A 9,173-nucleotide genomic window follows, 5' to 3' on the forward strand; every position below is an offset into this window, starting at 1 on the left:
CTGACCCTCTCCAATAGTCCATTTCTCAAGGGGTCTACCTCTAAGGGCTGTATGTAGGATGGGATCTGGATAATGTTTAAGAAACATCCTGGTCACTTCATGACCTGGGTCATCCTCTGTTTCCCCATCTTCGCAGGCACTCTTCAGCAATGTCAATAGCGTTATTGAGTCTTATCCAGTCATCTAAACAATTGTGTGCCTTGGGCTGGTCTCATAGAAATCCTTTAATGGGGTCGTTGATGAGATTGCATCCCCAAAGTTTTCTCTGAGAATAGTGAAGATACAAACAGGATCTCTGGCAATGTCTTAGAGCTGATTGTTGCAATTGCAGATTTTAAACAACATCTTTAGTTCTACTACAGTCCTTTCTTGTCAGGTACGTTTGCATAATTTCTTACCACTCAGTTATAGTGCATCAATCTGAGTTATCACCTCTAAAGTGAGGTGGCTCTTTAATGTCAGACTTTAGGATTAGGTTCACCTTGGACCAGTCCAGGTTTTGAGTTGTGTTTGGAGGAGTGTTAGAATAGACATTATCACAGGCCTGGCCTGCTTGGGAAAAACTAGCTGAGATCAGTCTCCCTATTTCACAACCTAGCTGCTTGATTAAATCTGTAATGCCTTGCATCTGATTTAGTGGATCACCACCTGTTGGGTTCTGACCTAACCAAATATGGTCAACTATTGGAGTCTGAACAGAGGAAGCTCTGGCACTATGTGCTTTCAAACCAGCTAACTGAGCTCCACGCCTTACCCCTTGTCTATTCAAAACAATAGCCTGTGCGCGAGCAGGAGTCAAACAAATGCAAAATAAAATAAACATGCCCTGCCTCACCTGTCGTTGATCACAGGTAAACACACAAACAAATTGTAGCAGTAGAAATACACCTCACATTTGTTCTCTACAAATCCCATAAAAAACTGCACTACCCATAATGCAGCGAGGCATGACTCTGAGCTTGCGGTGGCACTTCAAAAGAACATAGTGGAGAACAATCCGACACCAATTCTTGCCAAAGCTTTAAAACACAGTTCAGTACAGACTTTGGCTTTGCACATTTGAACTGTGCTACGTCGCTCTTCCGGAACATAGTTATGGTACTGTGCATCGACATCGGAATTACATTTAGAAGCTGAATACTCTGTCAACATGCCTGTCTCTCTGTTCCCAAAACAGACTGAGAGCGAGACGCACACATGCATATACCAAAATGCAAGAGTTGATTCACCGATTACAATTGTCAACAATTTCTTCAAAATAAAGCTAAATGAAATATTACCCCTATTGTTCGGGCTGAAAACAATCTAACAACGCTAGTAAAACTGATTTAACATAATAATTGAATAGAAAATTAGATTATAAATAGGTCCTGGAAATCTGCATCCCACTTTTATTGTGCAAAATGGAACATTCTATTTTCAAGACGATACCACTCCACTCGTAGGGCAGGGGGTTAAATTTAGCTGGAATACTAACACACAAAGGCGCCGGACACTTAATTAAAACGTACCAGAATACAGGAAATGGCATCTACTCTAGTAAAACATTTAAGGAGAGGACAAGATTCTTCCGGGACCCCTACAAGTGTGCCAAAGGTCTACTGGAGGATAATAAAAATGGGAAGTTGGAAGCCGCTGGGCAGGAGCTAAAGGAGCAAATCAAGAGTCAACTTGGTGACAGTGAGAAGAACATCCCACTTGGCTTACTAGGACATGTGCCCTGCCCTGCTGAGCCAAACTCCCAGTTCGACACAACACCACGTAGATGGGCTGATTTCAGGCCACCATGATCTGGGAGCAGATTCAGACAGCCAAGCGTAAAAAATATGACCTCCACGTTGTCTGGCTGGATCTGGAAAATGCCTTCGTTCTGCACAAGCTCATCACCTTTGCCCTCGAATTCTTCCACATCCCAACCTGCATCCAGAACCTGGTGTCCAACTCTTGTAGCAGTTTCCAAGTTTGCTATACAACACAGGAGACTACAACTGGTTGGCATCAACTTGAGAAAGAGATGGGTTAGTCAATCTCTCCCATCCTCTGTACAGCAGCCTTTGAAATCATTCTGATCGCAGGAGACAAATGGAACCTAAGCTGCCGATCGATGTCCACTGTTAAGTTCCAATCGCTCACCGGGTGTCAACAGTGATCTCTCCCTCCGGGGAATGTTCTGAGCCCCAGCTCCTCTTCCAACGAAATGGATCAGCTGATGTGGTGCTGATGGTTGGTCTTTGGTCGCCTGCAGCCTGCGTGCCTCTTGGACTTCAGCCACATTCCGCAGCATTCGGTCGTGGCACCACCTGTACCGATCCTGAGCCATCGCTGTATTGCAACTGGACAGGATGTGAAGGCTTGGGTTTGGGGCACAATCTAACTGCGCCCAGACCTGATCCTATGGTCCAGCTCAGCCTGAACAGTGAGGTGGACCAGAGCTCAGCAGGATGGAGGCAGCATACGAGAGGAAAAAGTACAGGAACACAGAGCTGCCAGCTGAGTGTAGAGAAGCAGGGTGGTCGGCTGCAGAGGCTTTGTCAGAGCATCCACCCAACACCTCCTGAGGAGTGTGGGAGTGACCGGTGCCAAGCTGAAGAAGGGTTTCAAGGAGTTGGCAGGAAAGGCCCTGGGGAAGGTGTGGGGAAGGCAAGGGTCCTAGGGTTAGTTGAAGGGGGTGGCAGGGAGATGTCCCTGCCGTTGCTCCACCACTGTGATATTTCCCGGGTTTAATTGAGCGAAATATCAATGAAGGGTGGCTCCCGGCTGATGACACTGCACCGTCGTAGGTGCATCAGGCAGCAATACCCAGCTCCATATATATATATATATATATATATATATATATATATATATATATATATATATATATATATATATGGAGCTATATATATATATATATATTAGTGCCTTTTTCTTTCAATTGTTAAAATCTCAGCATTACCGTTAGTGACAGCGACATATAGAATATATATAAATGTGTTAACTTTATCAAGTTAACACATTTTAGAAACCTAGTCTTGAGTCTCTTTCAGGTAATGGTCACTGGAATCAAACTAAATGAACATCCAGTCGTTTTACTTGGTTTGTTCATTTGATCACCGAGGCTGTTTGTACATTTGATCATCTCCGCTGTCCCCTCCACCCAGCAGATGATTAGCGCCACTCTGTCACCCCCAGCTAATAATAATATGTGCAAATTACACTTAATCACTCATCATTTAGGTCATCTTCAAATGGAGCTGTACGCCTGCCATCTAAACCCATCCCATCGTGACACGGCAATTATGTATTATTTGCAAAGAGAATGTATAATGGCTGCTTCTCTTTGTGAGAACATCACTTTGCTTATGATCTTTACTGTTTAATGCACTGTCTGTGTTCTTCCTATGAACTGAAACAGCTGTGATTTTTAAGACTTTGGCACTAAGTTACATTATGTCGTTTAGTGCAACAACTTACAGATACAACATTGTAATCCTAAAACACTAGCCTTGGAAATTTGAAGCAAAGGAAAAAGATTTTGGTAGTTGAGGAAAAAGCAAGTTTCTCTGCTGGTTCAAAATATTTCACTCTCAATGTCTCTATGAATTTGGAGTATTATGAAGCCTTAAGCAGTATTCCCCTTCTAACCTCTCACTTTTTTCCCCATTGTTGGTCATTTTTTTGTACTCAGCCTGCGTCACGACCAGTAAATTAGCCCTAGGTAACAACCAACACTTTATTAGGTGACTCATATGGGCACACACACACACACACACACACACACTCTCAAGTACAAGTCAATAATGTATACAGTCAGTTTTCAGGAACCCTACTTGTCTTATTCAATGTGCCCTTCACTTATTGTACGTTGTGACATTATCCCATCATTATAGTCATACCCTCATCAACATCTTTTTTTCTTTTTCTTTTTGTGCCTTTTTAAGCCTTTAAGGATGGCTGCTAGAATGAAGGAGGGAGAGAGTGGGTAAGACACGCAGCAAAGGGCCTAGGTTGGAACCGAAAAACACAGTCACTGCAGGAGGACTTGGGCCTCTGTACATGGGGCGCTGGATAGTTCACTTGGTAGCATCGGAGCCCCACATTAACATTTTTGAAAGATTTTTTGTTCTTCCAGTCTATTGCTTTAATACATGTTCATATGTGTTCACAGAGAATGTCAGCGGTTGTAACAAGACCTTTAAGTCTTTATATTATAAATGTTTTAGTGCCATTGAGCAGCAAATATATTGTAGTCATAGGAAGTTTAGGGACATTAAGGATTGAACTGATATATGGGTAGAAACTTTATAGTTAAACTTGTGTCCAACAACAGCTGTTTTATTGATAATATAATAACTCAGGATGATGTTACTTACTGTGATGTCACCCACCCCACATTATCTTTGCAATGTGAAGAGAATCACAAACACTAAGCAGATACTAACTCTACTATGAAACATTGACATATTTAAATATTGAAAGAAGCAAAACAAATAATGTAATACTGTGGTAATCAGAACCATGAATCCTGTATTTACACTATATTTAGAAAAGGCACGCACTGGCAGATGTTATGATTTTTATTTTATTAAAATGATTTATCATGCAATATTATGGACTGTATCTATGTAGCGTTCTTCCAGTCCTATCGAAGACTCAAGGCGCTTTACAGTACAAGTAACATTAACACACAAATTCATACAGCGCTTTTTCGATCCACTCATACACTCATATCTTGCCTAAGGACACTTGGACTGGAGGAGCTTTGGTTGGCGGATGACACTGTCTACCTCATCGAAATCTATATTATATGTTACAAATATATGATTTACTGTATATTATCTATTACAAATGATATATTATACATGTTATACAATATAACATACATACTATATGATATAATATGATGTATAATACATAATGTATCACATGCACAAGGAGGGTCTGACCTGAAGCCTGTCAGTGTTCCTTTCCCACTCCCTTCACTCTGCTTCCTCCTTCTCCATTTGCAGCTTGCTCTGTAGCTCCACCTGCTGCACCTTCTGAGCCAACTTCTCATTTAGGGTTCACATCAAGTGCCTCACACATTATATTTTGCGGTTACATACATTATAATAAACAAAAAAGAAATTCATACAATTTAACAAAAAACTTTCAAGCCAATAACCAAAAAAAGGAATATGCAGAAAGCTCAAGGCATACTTTTTGCCTGTCCTATACCATTCATAAAATAACCAAGGATATCTGTAAACTAAATTATAAATTATACTCCTTAAATATGTTACATTATAATCATTGTACATATTCCTTAATCATTCACATTTCAAAGCTTTTTTGAAACTCAACAGAGCGCTTCACATCCGTTCTCACTTTACATGTTTCAAAGATAAACAACCCTATTATATTATAATTTCCTTCGTATTAAGAGAAGTATACAGACAGGTGGGCCTTGTTCATGAATAAAAAGTATTTCCAATGTTTTTAAATCACAACATCTGGAAATGTAGGGTACAGGGCTCTATATTATTTCTATATTTGTCTAATATGCATTTCTCCAAACCTCAACACAATATGACATAAATGGCGTTACAAGTGAACCTTAAGCTTAGCCTCAGGGTTTACATACTTTTTTCGCAGTCTACACTTTGCATGTTTGAATTATGTGTTCAGTGAGGACATGAACAACACCAGAGGTTAAACTGGGATTAGGGCCATTAAACTGAAATTAAAGAAAGCATTGTTCCTATGAATGGCAAGTCAAAGACTGTAACATACAATTCATGAATTATTGATCTTTTTTTCTTCTTCTCCCTTTACTACCCACGCAGCTCTCTGCCATCTGACTGATCTGCAGCTGTTAAGGAAACCCTTTGACAGAAAAAAAGGAATACCCTGTGACAGTTGTGATGTTCATAAGAGCTCACATCACCAGGGCTTTCTACAAAGATGATATGTGAGTCAGTGGGTAATGGTATGTCGGCTATAAAAGCATGGGATGATAATGTCCCAAAAATGTTTTTACCTGTGTGAATGTAAATGTGTCCTGGGCCAGATTGAAGGAGCGCCTACTCAGCATATGTCCTCTGTCCCACCACAGTATCTTAATGAACCAACACTTCTCAGTGTTTTCCATACATTTAATCATTTGTCACCAGGCTTATTATATTATCTCTCTTTCTCTCACCCCCAAAACAAGGCTTCGTATAGAAATATGAACAATTATACTCACTATACTATTTTATACTTATCACTTATCAATTATACCTATCAATCAAAGGAAATTTGACTTAACTCTGTAACACAATTCTGCGAATCGAGGTCAGTGATTCCAAGAGACATCCACAACCAGCTGTTCCATTAATGCAGAAGATTTGGTTGATTGTTATCATTGTAATCAATTACTTCACTTTATAAAAGGCAAATAAAAAACATATTTCATTGAGGTAAAACAAGGCTTTAAAGGGATAGTTCAGTGATTTCGAAGTTGGGTTGTATGAGTTACTTATGCATAGTTAATATGTTACCCTAATGGAGATGGTAATCAGCTATGTCATTTAACAGAGTTTGGAGGTGTAATTCAATTCAATTCAATTTTATTTGTATAGCGCCATATCACAACATACATTGTCTCAAGGCACTTTACATAGTGAGGTCAATATTACAATATTACAGGGAAAACCCAACAAATCCCACAATGAGCAAAGCACTTGGCGACGGTGGAGAGAAAAAACTCCCTTTTAACAGGAAGAAATCTCTGACAGAACCAGACTCAGTTGTGGGCGGTCATCTGTCTCGACCGGTTGGGGTGAGGAGAGAGAGGAGGAAGAGAGTAGAGGTGGGCAGAAAGAGGGTGGGAGGTGAGACAGTAGGAGAAGAGAGAAGAGAGAGAGAGGACAGTTGTACAACCGCCGCTGTAATCTCTACCAGACTGATACTTATAATTAAAAAATACAATTATGTTGTTGTCATTATTAGTGATGATATTAATATTAATATTAATAATAGCAATAATAATAATGACGGGTTTGGGTCCTGCAGCTCTGGGGTCAGAGATACACTAGGAGAGATAGAAAACACAAACAGGGTTAGTGACATGTACTGTAAACATATCGGGGGATAGAGGGGTTGTATAACAGTTGCTTTAATTTCTACCAGACTGATACTTATAATTAGTGAAAACTGATACTTATAAATACAATGATATTATTAATAATAATGATAGTAATAATAATAATGACGGGTTTGGATCCTGCAGATCTGGGGTCAGATCTACTAGGGGAGAGAGAAAACAGAGTTAGTGACATGTAATGTAGATACATGGGGGCAGAGAGAGAGAGAGAGAGAGAGAGAGAGAGATTGAAAAGGTGGGAGAAGGAGAGAGATATAAAGGGAGAGAAAGAGGGAGAAGGAGAGAACGGGAGAGGGAGAAAGATGCTCATGATATAAGTTCCCCCAGCAGTCTAGGCCTATAACAGCATAATAAAGAAATGGTTTATTAAACACCTGAGCAGTTCTAACTATAAGCTTTATCAAAAAGGAAGGTTTTAAGTTTAACTTTAAATGTAGACAGGGTAACTGCATCCCTGACACAAACTGGGAGCTGGTTCCAGAGGAGAGGAGCCTGGTGGCTGAAGGCTCTGCCTCCCATTCTACTTTTACAGAAGTAATCCTGCATTTACAGAGCGAAGTGATCTATTGGGATAATATGAAACTAGGAGCTCTGTAAGATATGATGGAGCTTGATTATTAAGGGCTTTGTAGGTTAGGAGCAGTATTTTGAATTCTATTCTGAATTTTACAGGAAGCCAATGCAGAGATTCTAACACTGGAGAAATATGATCTCTTTTTCTAGTTCCTGTCAGAACTCGAGCTGCGGCATTTTGGATTAGCTGGAGGCTTTTCACAGACTTATTGGGGCATCCTAGCAGTAATGAATTACAGTAGTCCAGTCTAGAAGTAACAAAAGCGTGGACTAGTTTTTCAGCATCCTTTTGAGAGAGGATGTTTCTAATGTTCTTGATATTGCACAGGTGAAAGAAGGCTGTTCTAGAGACTTGTTTTATGTGTGAGTCAAAGGACATGTCCTGGTCAAAGGTAACTCCAAGGTTTCTCACAGTAGAGCTGGAGGCCAAGGTAATGCCATCCAAAGTAACTATATGATCAGATAATGTTTCTCTGAGGTGTTTAGGGCCGAGTATAATGACCTCAGTTTTTTCTGAATTTAGAAGTAAAAAAGTCATCCAGGCCTTTATGTCTTTAAGACAATCCAGAAGTTTGTCGACCTGATTAGTTTCATCTGGCTTTAAAGATAAATACAGCTGGGTATCATCAGCGTAGCAATGGAAATTGATGTGGCGTTTTCTTATAATATTGCCTAAAGGAAGCATATATAGAGTGAAAAGTATCGGTCCCAGTACAGAACCTTGTGGTACTCCATGTCTCACTTTTGTATGAATGGAAGATTTGTTATTAACGTTAACAAACTGAAATCTATCAGATAAGTAGGACTTAAACCATTCTAGTGCTGTTCCTTTAATCCCACTTTGTTCTAGTCTCTGTAACAGAATTTTGTGATCGATGGTATCAAATGCAGCACTAAGATCTAAAAGGACGAGAATAGAAATTAGAAGTAATGAAAGTAGCATAAGTCTGAATCCCACTGTTGCAGGGGAACCACCGTTAAATTACATCGCTGATCACCATCGCCATAAGGTAACATATTAACTATGCATAAGTAACTCATACAACCCCCACTTCAAAATCACTGAACTATCCCTTTAACTTGATTGTCTTTTCTTTAAGTCAAAACTTTGAATGGCTTGTATTTTGTTTAAAAAATGTATATGAAGTTCAACTGTACCACAAACCATTATTTAGAGTTATTTCTGTTTACTGCTGGGCTTACTTGTTCTGTTGTTTAATTAAAGGTGGAAAGCTATACCTTTTACATTGTGGTTCACATTTTATATGTTTACGTTGTACGTACAATTGTATTCATTTAAAAGCCTACACCTGTTGACTGAACGAGGCTGTCAGGTCAGACCTCACTGTTCAGGATGTTTGCTTTCCTGTAACTGAAGTAATATATACAGTCACTCTCACTCCAATCCGGTAGGTGGCGGTAGTACTTCTGCACAAAGAGTCGTTGTCGCCGCCGAAGAAGGGAAAGACCGCACAGCAGGGCATTTTTGATCCTT

At 39.8% G+C, this 9,173-nt stretch overlaps 1 pseudogene; it reads right to left on the minus strand.

Annotated features, from left to right (window-relative positions):
- Nucleotides 1-7,489: 7,489 nt before the first annotated feature.
- LOC118315998 lies at nt 7,490-8,366 on the minus strand (annotated as a pseudogene).
- Nucleotides 8,367-9,173: the final 807 nt, after the last annotated feature.

This window comes from Scophthalmus maximus, chromosome 7 (assembly GCF_022379125.1).
Source record: "Scophthalmus maximus strain ysfricsl-2021 chromosome 7, ASM2237912v1, whole genome shotgun sequence".
NCBI classification, from domain to species: Eukaryota; Metazoa; Chordata; class Actinopteri; order Pleuronectiformes; family Scophthalmidae; genus Scophthalmus; species Scophthalmus maximus.